Here is a 22,701-nt window from a genome sequence, read left to right on the forward strand (position 1 = left end):
AGTGTTCCAAGCCAAGGCAGGATGGGGGAATCAAGACTCACCGACAGCCGCCATTGTTTGGACAAAGAGCTGGTTGCTGACCTGGCATGAATCTGCTTCCTGGATCCCTGCACGTGGGAACTAGACAGACTGCCTGGTTTTGCAACCACTCACTCCCTGGGTGTGGATTGTACTCAGCGTGACCACACTCAATCTCCCTCCCTTGGTTTCCTCATCTGTCAAATGGGCTAGTAACAGTGCCTACCTCTTTGAATTGTTGTTCTGGGTATTCAGTGGGTCACTTACACACAAGTGCTTAGAAAAGCACCCGACAGGTAGAGTTCCATAAACATTCTATTAAAAAATATGACAGGGGAATTCCCTGGTGGTTCAGTGTTTAGGAGTCCACACTTCCCCTACACAGGGCGAGGGTTCAATCCCTGGTGAGGGAACTAAGATCCCACATGCTATGAAGCATGGCCAAAAATTTTTTAAAAATCGTGAAACTGGCTAAGAAGTGAAGAAAAGAGTAGGGGTCGTGGTTTGAGGCTCATCTTTCAAGGAATTTGACTTTGCAGTGGGGGAGAAAAACAGCAGTTGAGGGTGATGTGGGGTCAGGGGAGGGTTTGCTATGAGTGAATGAATGTTAGTCGCTCAGTCGTATCCAACTCTTTGTAACCCCATGGACTATAGCCTGCCAGGCTCCTCTGTCCATGGCATTTTCCAGGCAAGAATACTGGAGTGGGTTGCCATTCCCTTCTCCAGGGGATCTTCCTGACCCAGGGATCGAACGCAGGTCTCCTGCATTGCAGGCAGATTCTTAACTGTCTGAGCCCCAAGGGAGCCCAGGTTTACTATGCCAGATGGAAAAATCTGAACATGTTGGAATACAGGCTGAAAGGAGCCAGGAATGAGGGGAAGGTGGAAGACCTGGGGGTAGAGGGCAGAGGTAGAAAGTTTCAGGTTCCAAGAAAGGGCAGGAGAGAGGTGAGGTGAGGCTGAAGCCAGTCTGTGGGCAGGAAGGTGGGGGTGGGAGGCTGGGGCAAAGGCTTCTGTTGACTCCCCAGGGTGAGATGATGTCGGTTCCGGAGAACGAGGCAGTGGGCGGGAGGCCAGCAGAGAAGGGTCAAGATGCCCTTGCGGGGAAATGGAGAACCTCTTCCAGTCTGACCAGCTGAGAATAACCCCTCACCTGGCAGGATGGTTTCCCAGCACATCCTTGTCCCACCCTCCCAACAGCCCCAAGGGATATTCTTGTCACTCCCCCATGTGGGAAGGAAACCCAGTCTGAAGGTTAAGACAGCAGACCTAGAACCAGGTGTAATGTGGGGCTCTGCACTAGGGCTTTCCTAAGGCTTCCTGGAGGCACGTGCGCACACACACTCACACACATACAGACGCTCACACACACACACTCACACACATATACACTCACACACATACACACACATACTCACACACCCTCACACACATACAAAAACATACACCCTCACACACCCTCACATGCATACAGACGCTTACACACATACACACATATACACACACACATACTCACACACCCTCACACACATACAAAACATACACACTCACACACCCTCACACGCATACAGACGCTCACACACATACACACATACACACACACACACATACTCACCCTCACACACATACAAAACATACACACACACCCTCACACACATACACACTCACACACACTCTCACACACATACACACACACTCACACATATACAAAAACATATACTCACACATCCTCACACACATACAGATGCTCACACACATACACAAATACACACACACACACACATACTCACACACCCTCACACACATACAAAAACATACACACTCACACACCCTCACATGCATACACACTCACACACACACACACATCCTCACATACATGCTTACATACCCTGACAGATATAGACACTCTGACACACATACACACACACACACACACACACACATCCTCACATACACACTCACATGCCCTGACACACATACACACTCACACACACATACACACACACTCACACATACACACACATACCCTCACATACACACTCACATGCCCTGACACACATATACACTCTCACACACATACACACACACTCACACATATACAAAAACATATACTCACACACCTTCACACACATACACTCACACACATACACACATATACACACACACATACTCACACACCCTCACACACATACAAAAACATACACACTCACACACTCTCACACGTATACACACACACACACATACAGACGTTCACACACACACACTCACACACATATACACTCACACACCCTCACACACATACAAAAACATACACACTCACACACCCTCACACACATACACACTCACACACACATACACAAACACATCCTCACATACACACTGACATACCCTGACACACATATACACTCTCACACACATACACACACACTCACACACATACAAAAACATATACTCACACACCCTCACACACATACCCTCACACACACACACTCACACACACCCTCACACACATACACAGTCACATACATTCACACATCTGCACACACACTCATACACATATACACTCATATATTCTCATGCACATACACTCTCATACACCCTCACACACTCTCACCAAAACTCTCACACACACATACACAGTCGCACACACACAACCTCCCTGAGGGCCTGGCCAGAACAGGCTGCCGCCCACTATGTCCACCTTCCCGGCAGACTGCAGCCCTATTACCTGTTCCAGGATGACCTCTAATCTCCCCTTACCCAGGAGAACATTAGTCACTTATTCACAATGAAGAAAACCAGGCGCAGGACGATGGGAATCACGGGCTAACATCTGCATCATCAGGGCACCGTGTGAGTGAGCTTGCTTCTATGTGCATGGAACATTTTCGGAAGGGTGAGCAAACTCTCCAGTGGTTGCCTGGGGAGGGGAGCTGCCGACTGGGAAAGAGGGAGATTTTCAGTGCACTCCCTTCTGTGCCTTCTGAATTTTGAAACAGTTAAATCAGTCAGTACACACGTTAAAATACAAACCCGTGCTTTGACCCCTGTGAGGAAAACCCTATTTACAGCACACCCCGTGGCCGAGCTCCATGATGATGTCGTAAGTGGAAGCCCACGGTGCGCCCTTGGTCCCTCTGGCCCTTCCTCTATCTTCCCCTGGGCTTCTAGTCCACATCTTACCCCCTCGTCAGGCTCTGGCCCTCACGCATCCCTGTGACTCTGAACTGCAGGAACCAGGAACCCAAGTGTGGGTGACAGCTCCCCAAGGACAGCCAATGAGGACGTGGCGGGCAGACCAAGTCAGGTCTGTGATCCGGGTCTTTCCTCATTGGTCTCATTGGGTCACCACAATCTCTCTCACTCCGTTAGGTCTAAAAATGTAACTGTAAGGAATTCACAGCAAGAAGGCTCTGAAGGATTCTAGGGACCCCAGGAACAACCACCCTCAGGAGGCCATGTAACAGGAAGGGGACAGTGCCCAGGACCCAGGGTGCAATCACCTCTCGGGTGGGCCGCCTCTTTTTCTGCTCTTTCTGGGCCTCTTCCTGCTTCTGCCCCTCGAACATAAGGCCTAGCCCATCCCCAGCGCTCTGATGTGGCCACAGCCCTGACACCAAAGCCCATCATGGGCCCTGGTCAGCCTGTGGTGCTGAGGCTAAACCAACCATTCGTGTCCAAAGGAGGCAAGGCCACGTGGTTTAGGACAAAATCCTGCAGAAGAGGCTTTGGGCCTTCGGTCCCATGTTGTTGTTGTTCAGTGGCTCAGTTGTGTCCACCTCTTTGCGATCCCATGAACTGCAGCAGGCCAGGCTTCCCTGTCCTTCACCATCTTCCAGAGTTTACGCAAACTCATGTCCCTTGAGTCAGTGATGTCATCCAACCATCTCATCCTCTGTTGCCCGCTTCTCCTCCTGCCTTCAATCTTTCCCAGCATCAGGGCCTTTTCCAACGAATTGGCTCTTCACATCAGGTAGCCAAAGGATTGGAGCTTTAGCGTCAACATTGGTCCTTCCAGTGAATATTCTGGGTTGATTTCCTTTAAGATTAATTGGTTTGATCTCTTTGCTGTCCAAGGGACTCTATGGCAGACCCCAAGTCCCCAGGGTACCTGTAATCTGGGAGCCATAGTTCTCCCCCAGCTATCCTGGCCTCACCTGACCTCTGGGTACTGCCTCTCCTGGGAAGTGTTCTTGTGAACACAGGGGAGGAGACCTTGCTTGAATCTGAGAGCCAGAAGAAATACCTCTGATATTTGTTGTGAGGGAGAAGATCCAGGTTTATAAATACCTGACACAAAGGACCCACACAGGCGTACCCCGCCTCCCAGTCTCCTCTGTGGCCACAGCCCCTGGCAGCCACCCCACTGGCTGATGCTGCCAGGACTCCAGCAGTGGTGAAAATATTTGGAGCTTTTGGGCAATCCATGCACATAAAAAGAGAAAAATAAACTCCAGAAGCAGCATGGAATTTTTAGTCGAAATGTTCTAGATTTTATTTCTGTATCTGCCGCTTACCAGTTATACAATCTTAGGCAAGTCCCTTAAAGTCACTGAGCCTCAGTTTCTTCATCTGTGAAGTGGGAGTAACAATACCTAATTCACAAGGTTGACAGGAGGATTAAAAGAAAGAATGTGAATAACAAAACATGTAGTAGATGCCTCGCAAAAGACAGCCCCGCCCCTTCACTCTCCTCCTACCTTTCCTGCAGGAAATTCCCTCCACTTAAGTCAACCAGAGTCAGTTTCTGTTGGCTAAAACCAAGAACACGCACTGACAGAGCCTGGTAGAAGCCAGAAAAGTTGCTTTCCCAGCCTCATTTTAAACCAGGGAATAGGCATGTGACCTAAGCTCCACCCAAGGCAACCAACTGAGGTTTAAAATTTTGAGTGAAGAAAGAGTGTGAGGAGGCAGGTACCAGTAGGGATACATTTCGTGGCAACGGAGGAGATGGAGGCATGGACATCTGGGGCTTGAGGACATGAGGTTCCTGTGTCTAGGGGACCCATGTTGGCCGTATGAGATGCCCTGCCCATGACTAGGGATGGGGGGCGCACCTTCGCTGGCCTAGTAATAGGTCTGTGTGGCTTGCAAGCTCGTCTCTTGGCTCTTCTTGGAAGTTTCCTGGGCATCAAATATCCTAAAATAAATTATTTTTCTGACCAGGAGTTTTATATTTTGCAGCTACAAACACTGATACACACACTCACAGAAGCGACCTGATTTATTGTATTTCAGATTTAATGAGGTATAATTGACATACAAAATTGTAAGATATTTAAGGTGTACATTGTGGTTATTTGATAGACATATGCATTATGAAAGGATTACCCCATCCAGTTTATTAACATATCCATCACCTCATATATTTATCTTTGGTTTTAGGGGCTTTTTTTGCAAGAACATTTAAGTTCTACTATCTTGACAATTGCAATTTTACAGTACATTGAAGTGAAGTGAAGTGTTAGTTGCTTAGTCATGTCCGATTCTCTGCGACCCCATGGACTATAGCCCGCCAGGCTCCACTGTTCATGGAATTCTCCAGGCAAGAATACTGGAGTGGGTTGCCATTCCCTTCTCCAAGAGATCTTCCTGACCCAGGGATTGAACCCAGGTCTCCTGCATTGCAGGTGGATTCTTTACCATCTGAGCCACCAAGGAAGACTTATAATGCATTGTTATCACCTAAAGTCACCATTAAGTCACAGCTTATTAAAAAGCAGAGACTTTACTTTGCCAACAAAGGTCCATCTAGTCAAAGCTATGGTTTTTCCAGTAGTCATGTATGGATGTGAGAGTTGAACTATAACGAAAGCTGAGCACCGAAGAATTGATGCTTTTGAACAGCAGTGTTGGAAAAGACTCTCGAGAGTCCCTTGGACTGCAAGGAGATCCAACCAGTCCATCCTAAAGGAAATCAGTCCTGAATATTCATTGGAAAGACTGATGCTGAAGCTGAAACTCCAATACTTTGGCTACTTGATGCGAAGAACTGACTCATTTGAAAAGACCCCAATGCTGGGAAAGATTGAAGGCAGGAGGAGAAGGGGACATCAGAGGATGAGAAGGTTGGATGACATCACTGACTCAGTGGACATGAGTTTGAATAAACTCTGGGTGTTGGTAATGGACAGGGAGGCCTGGCACGCTGCAGTCCATGAGGTTGCAAAGAGTCGGACATGACTGAGCAATTGAACTGAACTGAAAGTAACCATGTTTACATTAGATCCTCAGATCTTATTCATCTGAAAATTTGCAAGCTTTTACCAACCTCTCCCTATTTCCCCTACCCACCACACACACCCAGGCCCTGACAATTAATTTTCTACATTCTGTCCCTATGAGTTCAACTTTCTAAAATTCTACCTATAAGAGATAACATGGAATATTTGTCTTTGTCTGTCTGGCTTATTTCACTTAGCATAAAGCCCTCAAGTTTTGTCCATGTCATCACAAACCATAGGATTTCCATCTTTCTCATGACTGAATAGTATTTCATTGTGTATATATCTTCTTTATCTATTCATCCATTGGGGACATTTAGGTTGTATCTGTATCGTGCTGTTGTGAGTATGCTGCAATGAACATGGGGCTGCATATATTATTTCTCTGAGATCTTGTTTTCCTTTCCTTTGGATAAATACCCAGAAGTGGGGCTGTTGGATTATATGGTAGTTCTATTTTTAATGTTTTGAGTAAATGTCATACTAATTTTCATAATGACATATTAGGGTTTTTTGGTGGAGGAGGCCAGCATAGTATACAGAACTTCCTCAACTAGGGATTGAATCCATGACCCCTACCTTGGAAACTCAGAGTCTTTTTTTTTTTTTTTTGGCTATGTTGGGTCTTAGTTGTGGCACGTGGGCTCACCAGAGAACACAGGCTCAGCAGTTGCAGCACGTGGAATTAGTTACTCTGAGACATGTGGGATCTTAGTTCCCTCACCAGGGTTCAAATCCATGTCCTCTGCATTGGCAGATGGATTCTTAACCACTGAACCACCAGAGAAGTCCCAGCCATTACTTTTTTGAATAAACTTTCTGTCCTTTTCTCCCTCTCTTCTCCTCATGGAATTCCTATAAAGTGAATATTGGTCCACTAATGGCATCTCACAAGGTATCTTTAGGGTTTCCCTGGTAGCTCAGCTGGTAAAGAATCCACCTGCAATGCAGAAGACCCCAGTTTGATTCCTGGATCTGGAAGATCCACTGGAGAAGGGATAGGCTATCCACTCCAGTATTCTTGGGTTTCCCTGGTGGTGCAACAGGTAAAGATTCCACCTGCAATGTGGGAGACCTGGATTCTATCCCTGGATTGGGAAGATCCCCTGGAGAAGGGAATGACTACCCACTCCAGTATTCTGGCCTGGAGAATTCCATGGGCTATAGCCCACTGGGTCCCGTGGGATCACAAAGAGTCAGACACAACTGAGCAACTTTCACTTTCACAAGCTATCTTTACCCCTTTTTTTTCTTTTGTTCTTTTTGCTCCTCTAATTGGATGAATGCCACTATCATGTCTTCAAGTTCACTAATCCTTTCTCCTACTTGATCTAGTTTGCTATTGATCCCCTTTATTGAATTTTTCAGTTCAGTAACTGAATTCTTCAGCTCTGTGATTTCTGTTTGGTACTTCCTTATATTTTTCTAATTCTGTTGAAACCCTCACTTTGCTCATGCGTTGTCCTCCTGACTTCAGTGAGTCTCTTTATGACCATTATTTTGAACTCTTTATCGAGTAAGTAATTTATGTCTGTTTCTTTATCTTGTTATCTTTCTTTTTTGAAGCATGTTCTTCTGTTTCTTCTTTTTCCTTTACTTCCCATGTTGTTTTCTGTGCAATAGATAAAACAGCCACCTGGCCCAATCTTGACAGGCTGGTCTCAAGTAGCAGATGAACTTTATCATTCAGCTCAGCTCAGCTCCTGACAGGCTGGTTCTTGATTATCTTTCAAGCCTCTGTGATTGTCCAAACTGCATTCTTTGTTCTCCATGGCTCCCAGTAGTTGAGGATATGCTGAGACCTGTCAGTGTCCCAAAGTCGAAGATCTCTGTCTGATGTCAATCTAGATTCAGGCTGATTGGAAGCCAGACTCTGAAGCAACAGTTTTTAAGTTATGCAAATAGGACTCCTTCAGGGAAAGACTGAGAAAAGGACATTTCTGTCTACTCCCTCTCCACTAAGCCTGGAGGTGCGTAGCTCATTAAGAACTATTTTTTCGTTTGCTATAGTCTTGTGGACCCTATGAATGCAAGCCCCATTGACTTTCAGAGCTAGGTGTTTTGGGGGGCTGATCTCAGGTGGCCTCAGCCTGCAGTGGCTTGAAACAGGGCTTCAGTTCCCAGCCAGATATTGAAGCCAGGTCACAGTGGTGAGATCACCACATCGTAGACACTGGACAAGTGGTCCTTGACAAGGCCCTGGCTCCTCAGCTTTGCAGAAAAGAATTACCACAAAGACAGAAAGTAGTGAAGCGAGTAAAGAACTTATTAGGAGGAGAAGAGTACAGTATGTGTGGATAGACACATGGGCAGGCTCAGAGAGAGAGTTGATGAGTCGCACCCTCGTGGAAGTTTGAATCATGTATATGGGACATTTCTTCCAGGTTTCCTTTGGCCAATCATTTTGATTTGCCTGGTTCCAAGTCCATATTTGGTACATCTCAGGGTCCTCCCATGTGTCCATGTTCATCTCTTAGCCAAGATGGATTCTAGTGAAGAGGCCTATGGGTAGTTGATATCACTTACTATGAGGTGGCACTCCCTCCCTTTTAAACTTCCAAGGAGCCTTTCTGGGCATATATAGTTGAAGAGGTCTCCTTAACTTCAAGAATGAGGAATATATGGCCTTTTATCTCTTATCTGGGCAGGGCCCAGCCTCCTCCATCATCCTGCACTTATAGAGTATCTGCTATCATGGAGTTTCTGTCCAGAGGGGAGACACTGTTCAACCTAGGGCCCATCTATCTCCTGTCTCAGGCCCATCCCCAAAAGTGGAAGTCCTAAAAGCTAGAGCACAAGATATTAGGTCCAAAGCCTTGACTCCCGAGGGAGACACTGGGAGTTGAGTCCCCTCCTGACTGCATAGCACTGTGTAGGATGGGGTTTATGTCTCAGTCTTTCTACTCATTTTGATGTGGATATTTTCCCATTCATCCAATGTATAGAATTCACTCAGCTGATTTCTGCAATTTTTTATGGAATTTTTGCACGTGTTGCTATAGATTTGCCGTGCTCATGGGAGAAGGTGAGTTCAGAAACCTCCTACATCACCTTCTTGGATCAAGCAGTACTTGATTGCTTCTAACACAGTCATTTACACGCCATTAAGTTTCACCAGTGTGGGGTTTATTATACAACATCCACCGTAAAAACTCCCTAGTAGCCACAAGTATCTCCTTTGTTAGGAGCCTCTGCTTTCCTTGTCAACTGTCTCTGAAATAAGATACACCAAGGAAACTTGAAGAGACTGGTCTGCTTAGCCCAAGTGGTGCTAGTGGTAAAGAACCCACCCACCAAAGCAGGAGACATAAGAGACTTGGGTTCAGTCCCTGGGCCAGGAAGATCCCCTGGAGAAACAAATGGCAACTCACTCCAGTATTCTTGCCTGGAGAATGCCATGGACAGAGGAGCCTGGCAGCTATAGTCCATGGGGTCACAAAGAGCAACTTGGCACAGTCTGCTTGTAGCAAAGGGGACAGAGGAAGTCTGGATGCGCCTGTGGGGTTCAGTGAGGTTCTTCAGAGGAGGTAGCAGGCTTTGGACACATACACATCTACATGTATGCATGCTAAGTCACTTCAGTCGTGTCCAACTCTTTGTGATGCTATGGATTGTAGCCCATCAGGCTCCTCTGTCCATGGCATTCTCCAGGCAAGAATACTGGAGTGAGTTGCCATGACCTCCTCCAGCAGATCTTCCTGACCCAAAGATCAAATGTGCATCTCCCATAGCTCCTGCACTGCAGGTAGATTCTTTACCTCTGAGCCACCAGGGAAGCACCACATATATATATATATATGTATATAAAATATACTGTTCATCTCTCTGCCTGAAGGGGCTCTTTATCTGTTTGTTCATTAATGTGTCCCAAGCATCTAGAACACCTGGAACACAGTAGGTGCCCAGGAAACATTTATTGAATGGGGGATGAATCTATTCAGCAGATTTTTTTTAAGCCTACTCTTCACCAGACCCCATGTCATGTCTACACAAGGAAGATAGTCTTCGCATCTTGAAGCTTATGGTCAAGCTTCTTATCTGCTGAAACTATTATAAAGTACATTGAGAAATGAATGAAAGTAATGTACTCACCTTCCCAGGGAATGTGGGATCTTTACAGAGAAACTTTTTTTTTTTTAATTTATTGATTTCAGTTGGAGGCTAATTACTTTACAATATTGTAGTTGTTTTTGCCATACATTGATATGAATCAGCCATGGGTTTACATGTGCTCCCCATCCTGAAGCCCCCTCCCACTTCCCTCCCCATCCCATCCCTCTGGGTCATCCCAGTGCACCAGCCCTGAGCACCTGTCTCATGCATCAAACCTGGACTGGTGATCTGTTTCACATATGATAATATACATCTTTCAATGCTATTCTCTCAGATCATCCTACCCTCACCTTTTCCCAGAGTCCAAAAGACTGTTCTATACATCTGTTGGTGGGAATGCAAACTAGTACAGCCACTATGGAGAACAGTGTGGAGATTCCTTTAAAAACTGGAAATAGAACTGCCGTATGACCCAGCAATCCCACTGCTGGGCATACACACCGAGGAAACCAGAACTGAAAGAGACACATGTACCCCAATGTTCATCGCAGCACTGTTTATAATAGCCAGGACATGGAAGCAACCTAGATGTCCATCAACAGACGAATGGATAAGAAAGCTGTGGTACGTATACACAATGGAATATTACTCAGCCATTAAAAAGAATACATTTGAATCAGTTCTAATGAGGTGGATGAAACTGGAGCCTATTTTACAGAGTGAAGTAACCCAGAAAGAAAAACACCCAATACAGTATACTAAAGCATATATATATGGAATTTAGAAAGATAGTAACAATAACCCTATATGCAATACAGAAATACAGAGAAATTCTTTAACCCAGAGAGTGACCCTTGGACTTCAGGATTACAGCCAAGCTATTTCTGGGCAGGGCAGCCTTCTGGGTACAGCTCAGATTACACCTTCAAGGCTACCCCGCCCACGCGGCCAGCCTGCCAGAGCCTGATCAGAGAAAGGAGTCCTGAAGTGCCTGCCCTCCTTCATCCCTCCCTCCTTGTTAAAAGGATCCCTCCAGCAGCAAATAGAGAGGAAGGGGTGCCCAGGGAGGGGCTAATCACGGAGGGGCAGGTGGGGGTTGAGGGAGACCAGCTAGGGATGGTGAGGCTCCCTGGGCTTCTGACCCAAAGTCAGAGAGCAAGAGAGCCCAGGAGGAGGGGCCCACAAAGGTGAGCCGGCTGGGGCACAGGGCACGTGGAGAAGGTTGGAAGGTCTGCAGGGGCAGATGGAATACTCAGCATATGCTCTTTACCTTCCTTTGGTCAGGCTGGGAACCTGAGGTGCGAAAGTTAAATCTGGGGGTCTGGACCCCGTCCCAGGAGGCAGCCTAAAGGTATCAGAGCAGGACAGGAAAGACACACAAGTAGCCTTCAGTGCCAAGGACAGGAAACCAGTGGCAGCGTGCTTTTCTGACCATCACCACAGCAACCGCCCTGCCCTGCCTTCCAGGCTCACATCCAGGCAATGGCTGGCAGTCACTTTTTCCATCACCCGCCCCTTCCATTCCCGTCCCTCCTTCCTTCCTCCTTGGCCCCAGTGATTTCCCATGATGCATCCGCTCCCAAGGAGAACAATGGATGGCAGCTCTGGGTGGAGGGTGGAGCACTCGGGCAGGGACAGAGATCGGGAAGGGGGTGATCTGAGTGAAGTGGCACAGGGGTGCCAGAGGACCTGGAGTGATGGGGAGAAGATCACAGGGGGTCGTGGAGCACACAGTCCAGAACTCTGGTCCCTAAACTCCTAGCCTCACACCTAACATGAGCACCAAGAAACAAGAAGAACTCACAGTAGCCAGATTCACGGGTTGGCTATCAAGCTGGGAGATGACAGATTAACTTTACTCCATGGCAGAAGATGTTATTTTATTGTTGTTGTTGTTTAGTTGCTAAGTCTTTTCAAACTCTTTATGACCCCACGGACTATAGCCCACCAGGCTCCTCTGTCCATGGGATTTCCCAGACAAGAATAATGGAGTGGGTTGCCATTTCCTTTTTCAGGGGATCTTCCAGACCCAGGGATCCAACTCGAGTCTCCTGCATTGGCAAGAGGATACTTTACCAGTGAGCCACCTGGGAAGCCCTCAGGGCAGAAGACAACATGAAAAAAGAGGGCTAAAAACCCGTCCCAGAGGAAGTGGGGAGCAGTCCCTCGAGCCAGCTCACTTGTCATGACAACACCATCTACTGAGACCTGGGGAAAGAGGATGGGCGTGAGGGTTCCCTGAGGTCCTTGGGCGGTCAACATGGCTGAGCCCTCAGGGTGCAAGAGTTCCGCCTCCAGGTGACCACCAGCTCAGAGGAGCTGACCACCCTGCCCAGAACTTTTAAGCAATGAAGCTGACAGGATGGGTGAGAATGCTGGTCTCTGGTAAGAAGAGAACGCCTATAAACTAAGGTAGGGGCTTAGGAGAAGCTAAGCAGGGACCCTGCACCCTTTCTTGCATGGGAGAATTAATGCAGTTTCCAAGACAACCTGCGAGGCAGTTCACACGCAGAAGGCAGATAGTTCAGTTGTAAGAACCTGGGGCAGTCTTCAAAGACAATTAGAAGAAAGTGTGTTCTACACCAGAGGTTGGCAAACACGGGAGCAACTTGAAAACCACATGAGCAGCTTCTTAAACGTAGAGATTCCTAAGGCCACCTTCACCCTCCGGACTCTACCACTGGAGCGGCTGTGCTCAATCTCAGCTGCACTCGAGGATCACCCCAAGGTCCAGGGGGACCCCCGAATCTATCTAATTAGAATCTGCAGGGGGCAGAACCTAGGCATAAAGTCCACTGAGCACCAATGTAAGATCAAGGCTGAGAATCACCCCTCTGCCACGGGCTGGGTCTGTGTGTTTAACATCCTCAAGTCGGTCTCTCTCTGTTGGCAGGTATTTGGAAAACTCTGCTAAAGGCAATGTTCCCCCAAGCAGTGAGTGTGGGCCACCAAAGGAGCCAGAAGAGGGGGCCCGGAGACCAGGGAGCAGAGGGCTAGCCAATGACCAGACGAGATGACACCCAGTGCTTCTCTTCTGTCCTGTGGCACCTGGGAAACTGCAGAACTTGGGCACTGGTTGGAGGGACAGAGCTCACCAGACCCCCACCCCTAGCATCTAGCCAGCTCTCAGTTTAACACCATTGCTCTTCAGACACCCTGAGAAGCAAACCACCTGCAGCATAGTCCTGCGATGAAATAAAATCCAAATTCTAAGGCAAGACATAATTTAAACATTAATTTTTTCTTTGTCCTTTTGGGTTCCTTCCTCCCCTTTTTGCATATGTGTGTGTGCGTACATATGTGATGTCTCTGCATTAACCCAACCTCCTCTTCGATCATGATCTTTCTTAATCTCATAAAGGGTCGCAATTCCTTAAGAGATAAACTTCTTTCTTAACCTTGTAAGATGATAATCCATGACTGTGCTTTGCGCCTGTGGATCTGGATCGTGTAAACTGTCATTTAATGTACAGCCCCCTCTCTCAAACCTTGTTACACAACCATGTAACCTCTAACAGGCCAAGTGAAGTGAAGTCGCTCAGTCGTGTCCGACTCTTTGCAACCCATGGACCGGAGCCTATCAGTTCTCACTGTTTGCAACCCAGGGACTGGAGCCTACCAGGTCTCCTGTCCATGGGATTTTCCAGGCAAGAGTACTGGAGTGGGTTGCCATTTCCTTCTCCAGGGGATCTTCCCGACCCAGAAATCAAACCCAGGTCTCCCACATTACAGGCAGACGCTTTACTGTCTGAGCCACCAGGGAAGCCCCTAACAGGGCAAACAGTTCTCAAAGCTTTCTGAGAGGCTGTTCTCAGGTTATAACCCCACAGTTTGGCACCAATAAAAATCTCCCATTTCTTTCTTAGATCGACTAGTTAATTTTTGTGTTAACACCTGCACCTCACCAATATTTGAAGTCAGTCTCATGCACACAGTCTCTGAATTCAGGGGGTCTGAATCTAACTCCCACACACTTACTTCCTAGCTGTGTGATCTTGGGCAAGTTACCTAACTTCTCTGAGCATGTTTCCCGAGCCCGCATATGAGGATGAGAATACTGTTTATGTCTTAGTGCAGTTGTGAGAATCAAGCAATCCATGAGGCACACAGTAAGTACCCCACAAAGATGAGCTATTAGGCATATATATTATTTATTATACATGACGGCTGACTAGGTGCCAGGAACTATTTTAAGCACTTTCCACGGGCTCGAATTGACTTCCCTGGTGGCTCAGACGGTAAAGCGTCTGCCTACAATGCGGGAGACCGGGGTTCAATCCCTGGGTCGGGAAGATCTCCTAGAGAAGGAAATGGCAACCCACTCCAGTATTCTTGCCTGGAAAATCCCATGGACTGAGGAGCCTGGTAGACTACAGTCCATGGTCCATGGGGTCGCAAAGAGTCGGACACGACTGAACGACTTCACTTTCACGGGCTGGTGAGTAGGAGGTCCCGATTCAGGAGCTCGGTCTCCCCTCTGGGGCTTTTGGACAGTCACCTCCCTGCCTGTGCTGGATCGCCCACGCGAGGCCGGGGCCCAGGCTCCGCGAGGTCTCTCGGTCAGCTCTGACCCCCAAGGTCTGAGTCAGACCCTCTCCGGGAACCGGGTATCGGGCACCAGGTTGGAAAGACCCGAAAACAGCCTGCGCGCCAAGGAACAGGGCAGGTTTTCAGGGTGCGGCTTTGGCGGCAGGGCGGGGCGACCCGGTTCTCTGCGCCGCCCGCAGCCCACCGCACCCGGAGCATCCTAGCGGACCCCACCGGCCTGGCGAAAGCCGCTCCCCAGGGAAGCACTCCTTCCCCCTCCACCCCGCCCCGCAGGCAGGACCACCGCCCACCCCGAGCCCGGGGTGGCGGGGGCAGCGCCTCTGCGGCTCCCAAGCTGGCACCCGCCGCTCTGGATCATCAGCCCCGGTCGCTCGCGGAGTCTCCTCCCGAAGCCCCGGCCCGGAGGGAGAAGACGCCGAGAGCTAGGCCCAGCGCGCCCCCGCTTCGGGGAATCCCGGGCCCTGCCGGTTGCTGGAGGCTACTCCGGGGCCCCTCCCTAGGGTCAGCTCCGGGCGGCTGCCGGGGCGCGGCGGGCGCGGGAAGCCGGAGGACGGCTGACTCATCCTCCCTCCCCACCGCCGCCGTGAGTCACCCGCTCGCCCGGAGGCCCGCTCCCTCCGCCCCCGCGGCGCCCCCTCGTGGCCACCCGGACGCCCTGCTGGCCCTGCTCCCCGCCCCACGCTCTGCGCCCCGCCCACTCCCAGCCCCTGCCCCGCCCCTCCTCACCCTCCGCGGCTCCACCAGAAGCCCTCTAGACCTCAGTTCCGTTCAGTTCAGTCTCTCAGTCGTGTCCACTCTTTGCGACCCCATGGACTGCAGCACACCAGGCCTCCATCACCAACTCCCGGAGTTTACTCAAATTCAAATCCATTGAGTCGGTGATGCCATCCAGCCATCTCATCCTCTGTCGCCCCTTCTCCTCCTGCCCTCAATCTTTCCCAGCATCAGGGTCTTTTCAAATGAGTCAGTTCTTCGCATCAGGTGGCCAAAGTATTGGAGTTTCAGCTTCAGCGTCAGTCCTTCCAATGAATATTCAGGACTGAAAGGGAACTGAATCCCTTTTAGGATGGACTGGTTGGATCTCCTTGCAGTCCAAGGAACTCTCAAGAGTCTTCTTCAACACCACAGTGCACGTCAGTTCTGTGCTTTCTTTATAGTCCAACTCTCACGTCCATACATGACTACTGGAAAAACCATAGCTTTGACTAGTCGGACCTTTGTTGGCAAAGTAATGCTTTTTAATATGCTGTCTAGGTTGGTCATAACTTTTCTTCCAAGGAGCAAGGGTCTTTTAACTTCGTGGCTGCAGTCACCATCTACAGTGATTTTGGAGCCCCCCAAAATAAAGCCTATTACTGTTTCCATTGTTTCCCCATCTATTTGCCATAAAGTGATGGGACCAGATGCCATGATCTCAGTTTTCTGGTGGCTCAGCTGGTAAAGAATCCACCTGCAATGCAGGAGACCTGGGTTCGATCCCTGGGTTGGGAAGATCCCCTGGAGAAGGGAAAGGCTACCCACTCCAGTATTCTGGCCTGGAGAATTCCATGGACTGTATAGTCCATGGGGTCATAAAGAGCCAGACACAACTGAGTGACTCTGTGCTTAGTTTTTGCATTCATTTCACACTCACAGCCACCCTGGGGGAGACAGGTGCCATTATGCACCCAAATTCAGAGAAGGAAAGGAAGACTTAGGTCATTGTCTAATGACAATTTGTAGACCACTTATTTAAGCAACACGTTAATTCCACAGCAATTGGGGAATGAGAGATTATCCCCCCCACCCCCACCCTTACAGGTCAGCTAACAGAAAAAGTCTCAGGAAAGGTAAATGCTTATGTCCTCTGGCCTCTTGGCCACTCTCCCTCCTTCCCTGAAAACCGGGCTCCTGGCTCCAGGCTTGCTCGTCCCGGAAACTGCTCACTCTACCCAGCGGCATCCACGCGAAAGACCCACCCATCACCGTGGCCTCTGATCCGGGTCCTCTTCCTCCCCGGTGATGAAAATTCTGATTCAGGCTACAACACAGATGAACCTTGAGGACATAATGTTACCAGAAATAAGCCAGTCACACACGTGTACTGTATGATTCCACTTACATGAGGTCCCTACAGTGGTTAAATCCACAGAGACAGAAGGAGATGGAAAGCTGGTTGCCAAGGGCTGCAGGAGGTGGGGGCAGGGGGACATGGGAGGTTGTTTGATGGGTACAGAATTTTTGTTTTACAAAATGAAAAGAGTTTTGGAAATTGATTGCACTGCTATTGAACTGTAAACCTAAAAAGATGGTTAAGATGGTAAATTTGGCATTGTGTGGGAGTTTTTTTATGCTTAAAAATATCTCTCATTATTAGCGAAATGCAGGTGAAAATTACAATGGGGTATCATCTCACACCGGTCAGAATGTCCATCATCGAAGTCTACAAACAATAAATGCTGGAGAGGGTGTGGAGAAAAGGGAACCCTCTTACACTGTTGGTGGGAATGCAAATTGATACAGCCACTGTGGAGAATGGCATGGAGATTCTTTAAAAGACTAGAAATAAAGCTACCATATGACCCAGCAATCCTACCACTGGGCATATACTCTGAGGAAACCAAAATTGAAAAAGACATATGTATCCCAGTGTTCACTGCAGCACTATTTACAATAGCTAGAACATGGAAGCAACCCAGATGTCCACCAGCAGATAAATGGATAAAGGATTTGTAGTACATATACACAATGAGATATTACTCAGCTATGAAAAGGAACACATTTGAGTCAGTTCTACTGAGTTGGATGAAACTGGAACCTATTATACAGAGTGAAATTAGTCAGAAAGAGAAAGACAAATATCATATATTAATGCATATATGTGAAATCTAGAAAGATGGTACTGACGAGCCAACTTGCAAGGCAGTAAAGGAGACACAGACATTTTGGACACTGGGAGAAGGAGAGGGTGAGATGATTTGCAAGAATAGCATTGAAACACATACATTACTATATGTAAAATAGATGGCCAATGGGAGTTTGATGTATGATGCAGGGAACCCAAAACCAGTGCTCTGTGACAACGTGGAGGGGTGGGATGCTGAGGGAGGTGGGAGAGGGGCTCAAGAGGGAGGAGACACATGTATACCTAATGCTGACTCAGGGCTTCCTTGCTGGCTCAGATGGTAAAGCGTCTGCCTGCAATTCGGGAGACCCAGGTTCGATTCCTCCCTCAGGAAGATCCTCTGGAGAAGGAAACGGCAACCAACTCCAGTACTGTAGCCTGGAAAATTCCATGGACAGGGGAGCCTGCTAGGCTACAGTCCATGGTTGCAAAGAGTCGGACACAACTGAGTGACTTCACTTTCACTTTTCTAGTGCTGATTCCTGTTGATGTATGGCAAAAACGATCACAATATTCTAAAGTAATTATCCTCTAATTAAAATATATATGTATGTAAAATAAAAATAAAATAAGAAAAAACAAATTAGCTGGTATTTCTTCCCTAGAATGGCTTCCTAGTTCTCTAAGAATAGAATCTGAATTCCTTATCTGGTCTAGAAAGCCCCGATGACTTCTGCCTTTCTGTCACCCTCCCCTCTGCTCTGGGTCCCCTGCTCAGCTATGTTGGACGCTTCTCATATGTGTACCCAGACCAGGCTTGTCCCTCCCTGAGAGACTCTGTCTCTATCTCTTCCCACAGCAACCTCCGCCCTTTACTCTGAGTTAGCATGCTCAGGTTTTCCCTGGCCCAATTATCTGTTGTTGTTGTTCAACTGCTGAGTCGTGTCTGACCCTTTGCAACCTCTTGGACTGCAGCACACCAGGCTTCCCTGTCCTTCACCATCTCCCAGAGTTTGCTCAAACTCTTGTCCATTGAGTCAGTGATGTCATCCAACCATCTCATCCTCTGTCGCCCCCTTCTCCTCCTGCCTTCAATCTTTCCCAGCATCAGGATCTTTTCCAATGAGTCTGTTCTTCACATCAGATGGCTAAAGTATTGCAGCTTCAGCTCCAACTGTCTGTAAATTTCCCCATTTTTCTATGTCGCTGTTCCCTTTGTTTCCTTCAGAATACCTTTCTCAATTTGCAATTACAGGCTTATTTGTTTACTGCCTGTTTCCTGCTGACATGACCGCCATCGCCACCATTACCTCCAGGTGCTAAGCTCCAAGAGGGTTGGAAGCAGGGCTGTCCAGCTCCCCCTCTATCCCAGCACCCAGCTCAGGGTGCTGGACACACACCCAGTCTTCACTGATGAATGAGCGAATCTCTGGCTTCTTTTATTTCTCAGCGTAGCAACAGCGCAGTTCGAGGCAACCATTCCTGGAATTAAATTCAGCCTCACCATTTATTAACTGTGTGACATGAGGCAAAGTACTTTCATCTCTTTGAACTTCAGGGGTTTTTGTAAGGTTTTTTTTTTTTGGTTTTCTGCAAAATAGGGATATCTTGCAAGGAAATTTTAGAGATTGTTATGTTATACTGGGTTTCCCCAATAGCTCAGCGGTAAAGAATCCACCTGCAATGTGGGAGATGCGGGTTCAATCCCTGGGTTGGGAAGATCCCCTGAAGGAGGATATGGCAGCCTGCTCCACTATTCTTGTCTAGAAAACCTCATGGACAGAGGAGCCTGTTGGGCTACAGTTCATGGGACCGCAGAGAGCCAGACACGACTGAACATGTACTCAGCCTCTGTGACATTACATATAACAAGTGCTTACTACTAATAGATGTCAACAGTACCTAACATCATTGCATTCTACACTCTCAAGGAGATGCTGTTGTTTTGGGGGGATGGGAAGGTTGCAAATCCCTTTGAGAGTTTGATTTACAACTATAAAACCTACCTCCAAGTACCTCCATGATGGTCCAGTGAGTAATAAGACTCTCTGTGCCAACACAGTGGGGCCCGAGTTCCATCTAGTCGGGGAATTAGATCCCAAGAGTGGCAACTAAGACCCAGAACAGCTTTTTAAAAAAAACCCTCCCCCTAGAAACAATAATGAAGCTAAACATAGGCACACATATTTTACACATAAATATTGGATGGTCACTGATGATTAGAAGACTGTCCAGAGTCACCAGGTTAAGAGCCCTGAGTATAAGGGAGAAAAAAAGCTAGAAGTTAGCTGGCAAGAACGCCTGGGTCAGAGGCTTCCCTGGTGGCTCAGGGCTAAAGAATCCACCTGCCAATGCAAGGGACATGGGTTTGATCCCTGATCCCAGAGGATCCCACATGCCTCGGAGCAACTAAGCCTGCACACCACAACTACTGAACCTGTGCTCTAGAGCCGGTGCTCTGCAACAAGAGAAGCCACTCCAATGAGAAGCCCACGCACTGCAACTAGAGAGTAGTCCCAGCTTGCGGCAACTAGAGAAAAGCCCTTCCAGTAATGAAGACCCAGTACAGCCATAAATAAATAAATAAAATCATTTAAAAAAAGAAAAACGAAGACGAAACTAAACTCATCTTTGGATATTCAAGGGATTTAAGCTGGCTGTGGGACGAACTGTGAAAGAAAAGAGCAAAGTGAACATCTAGACCGTTTCATGGAAGATTATGTCTTAAAAAAAAGAAAGATTAAAAAAAATCAATAATGCCAGCTGCTGCCGCTGCTAAGTCACTTCAGTCTTGTCCGACTCTGTGCGACCCCATAGACGGCAGCCCACCAGGCTCCCCAGTCCCTGGGATTCTCCAGGCAAGGACACTGGAGTGGGTTGCCATTTCTTTCTCCAATGCATGAAAGTGAAAAGTGACAGTGAAGTCGCTCAGTCGTGTCCGACTCTTCGCGACCCCATGGACTGCAGCCTACCAGGCTTCTCCACCCATGGGATTTTCCAGGCAAGAGTACTGGAGTGGGGTGCCATTGCTTTCTCCGAATAATGCCTGGGGAATAACTAAAGCGACTCAGCAGGTTCAAGGCTACCATCTCTAGTTTTACAGCGCCCTCTGGTGGTGACATAGAACTGTTGCATAGGATTCCCAGGCCAAGGGGGAGAATTGCAAGAGTCCCGGCTACCAGGGCTTCCCTGGTGGCTCAGAGGTTAAAGCGTCCGCCTGGAATGCGAGAGACCCAGGCTCGATCCCTGAGTTTGGAAAATCCCCTGGAAAAGGAAATGGCAGTCCACTCCAGTACTCTTACCTGGAGAATCCCATGGAGGGAGGAGCCTGGTAGGCTACAGTCCATGGGTCATGGGGTTACAAAAAGTTGGACATGATTGAGCGACTTCACTTTCACTTTCACAGCTACCAGGATCTCCCAGCACCTTGGGTGGCCTCTGTCCACTTTCTTCTGTCATCTTCCTTCCCCACAGCCTGTCTCTTAAAATTTAAAATCTCTTGTCACTTTGCAATGTTTCTAAGGCAAGTTGTATCACTGAGCCCACAGATAGACTGAGGGGAGTTTTAGGGAAAGAAGTAATCAGCGTCCTGCGTGTGTGCTAAGTCACTTCAGTCGTCCCCGACTCTTTGCCACCCCATGGACTGTAGTCCTCCAGGCTCCTCTGTCCATGGGATTCTCCAGGCAAGAAGACTGAAGTGGGTTGCTGTGCCCTCCTCCAAGGGATCTCCCCAACCCAGAGACTGAACCTGTGTCTCAGGTCTCCCGCATTGCCAGGCGGATTCTTTACCGCTAGCACCACCTGGGAAGCCCAATAAGCAACCTAGTTCGCCACTTTTCACAAATTTGAAATGTGGCTTTGATCACAGCTATCACTGCCTCTCATTATATTAATAGCTATTACAATCCTAAATATTTCGTGTTCTTAAATATTTCGTCAATGAGGGCAGTTGACACTGGCAAATCATTTTTCTTTTGTATGCACATTTTTGTTTACCTTGTAAAATATGCCTTATATGTCCCTACCGCCCTGCTGTTATAGCCCTGAATTAGAAAAAAATCATCAATGCCTCAAAAGTGCTTCCTTGACTCATAAAAGCGGGGATGAAGGTAGTAATAGGGATCTGACAACTCAGAACAATGCCATCCGTAAAGTGTGAACAGCATTCGGTGGGGTATAATATGTCCAGAGGGGCTGGGATGAAGGAAAATATGAGCGATTATTTCGCACAATAAGAAAAAGAGAAACTGCAAATAGGAACTACCATAAACATTATCTGGGAACTGGAAGGTTTGGGAGTTTGTTTCTTGTTTTTTGTTTTTGCCACACTATGTGGCATGTGGGATCTTGGTTCCCTGACCAGGAACCAAACTAGTGGAAGCCTGGAATGGAAGCATGGAGTCTTAACCACTGGACCACCAGGGAAGTCCCAGAAACTGGGTTTTGTTGATGATTCACCCCGTCCCCAGTACATTATCAACACTAAAATGTCAAATCAAGGCTCAAAGTCATCAAAACCTGTGTACTGGTCACAGGTAAAGCCTACTGATTTTTTTTTTTTTCCAGAATAAGTCCAATATAGCATTTCCCAGAATAAAAATTTAATTTTGTGATAGAGATAGAAAAAGGTCCCCAAAATAGAGCACATGACTCCTAGTTGCCCTCACTCTTCAGAGTAACAGAACAGAAAAGACAGACAAACCAGTTGTGGAGTTAGTGATATAAATACTTGGCAAGAAAGCAGTTTGATGAAATGCCACTGCTGGATGTCATAGAACAACGGTACACCAAGTTCAGTGAGCAATTGCCATCAGGTACAGATGCCAACGTTCAAGTCTCCTGGTGGAAAGTTTCATCTCCAGACTGTGCAATAGCTTTTAGAAAGGGGAAAATGTAGATGATGGCCAAGTAGTCACTGAATTTTGGTTCCCCTTGTCTCTAAAATTCTCTACTGCCAGAGGAAAACATTTTGTTTTATTAGAGGTTATTTGGTAAATGAAAAGGATACCTTGGAATCAGGACAGATGAAACACT

Source organism: Dama dama, chromosome 22, assembly GCF_033118175.1.
Source record: "Dama dama isolate Ldn47 chromosome 22, ASM3311817v1, whole genome shotgun sequence".
NCBI classification, from domain to species: Eukaryota; Metazoa; Chordata; class Mammalia; order Artiodactyla; family Cervidae; genus Dama; species Dama dama.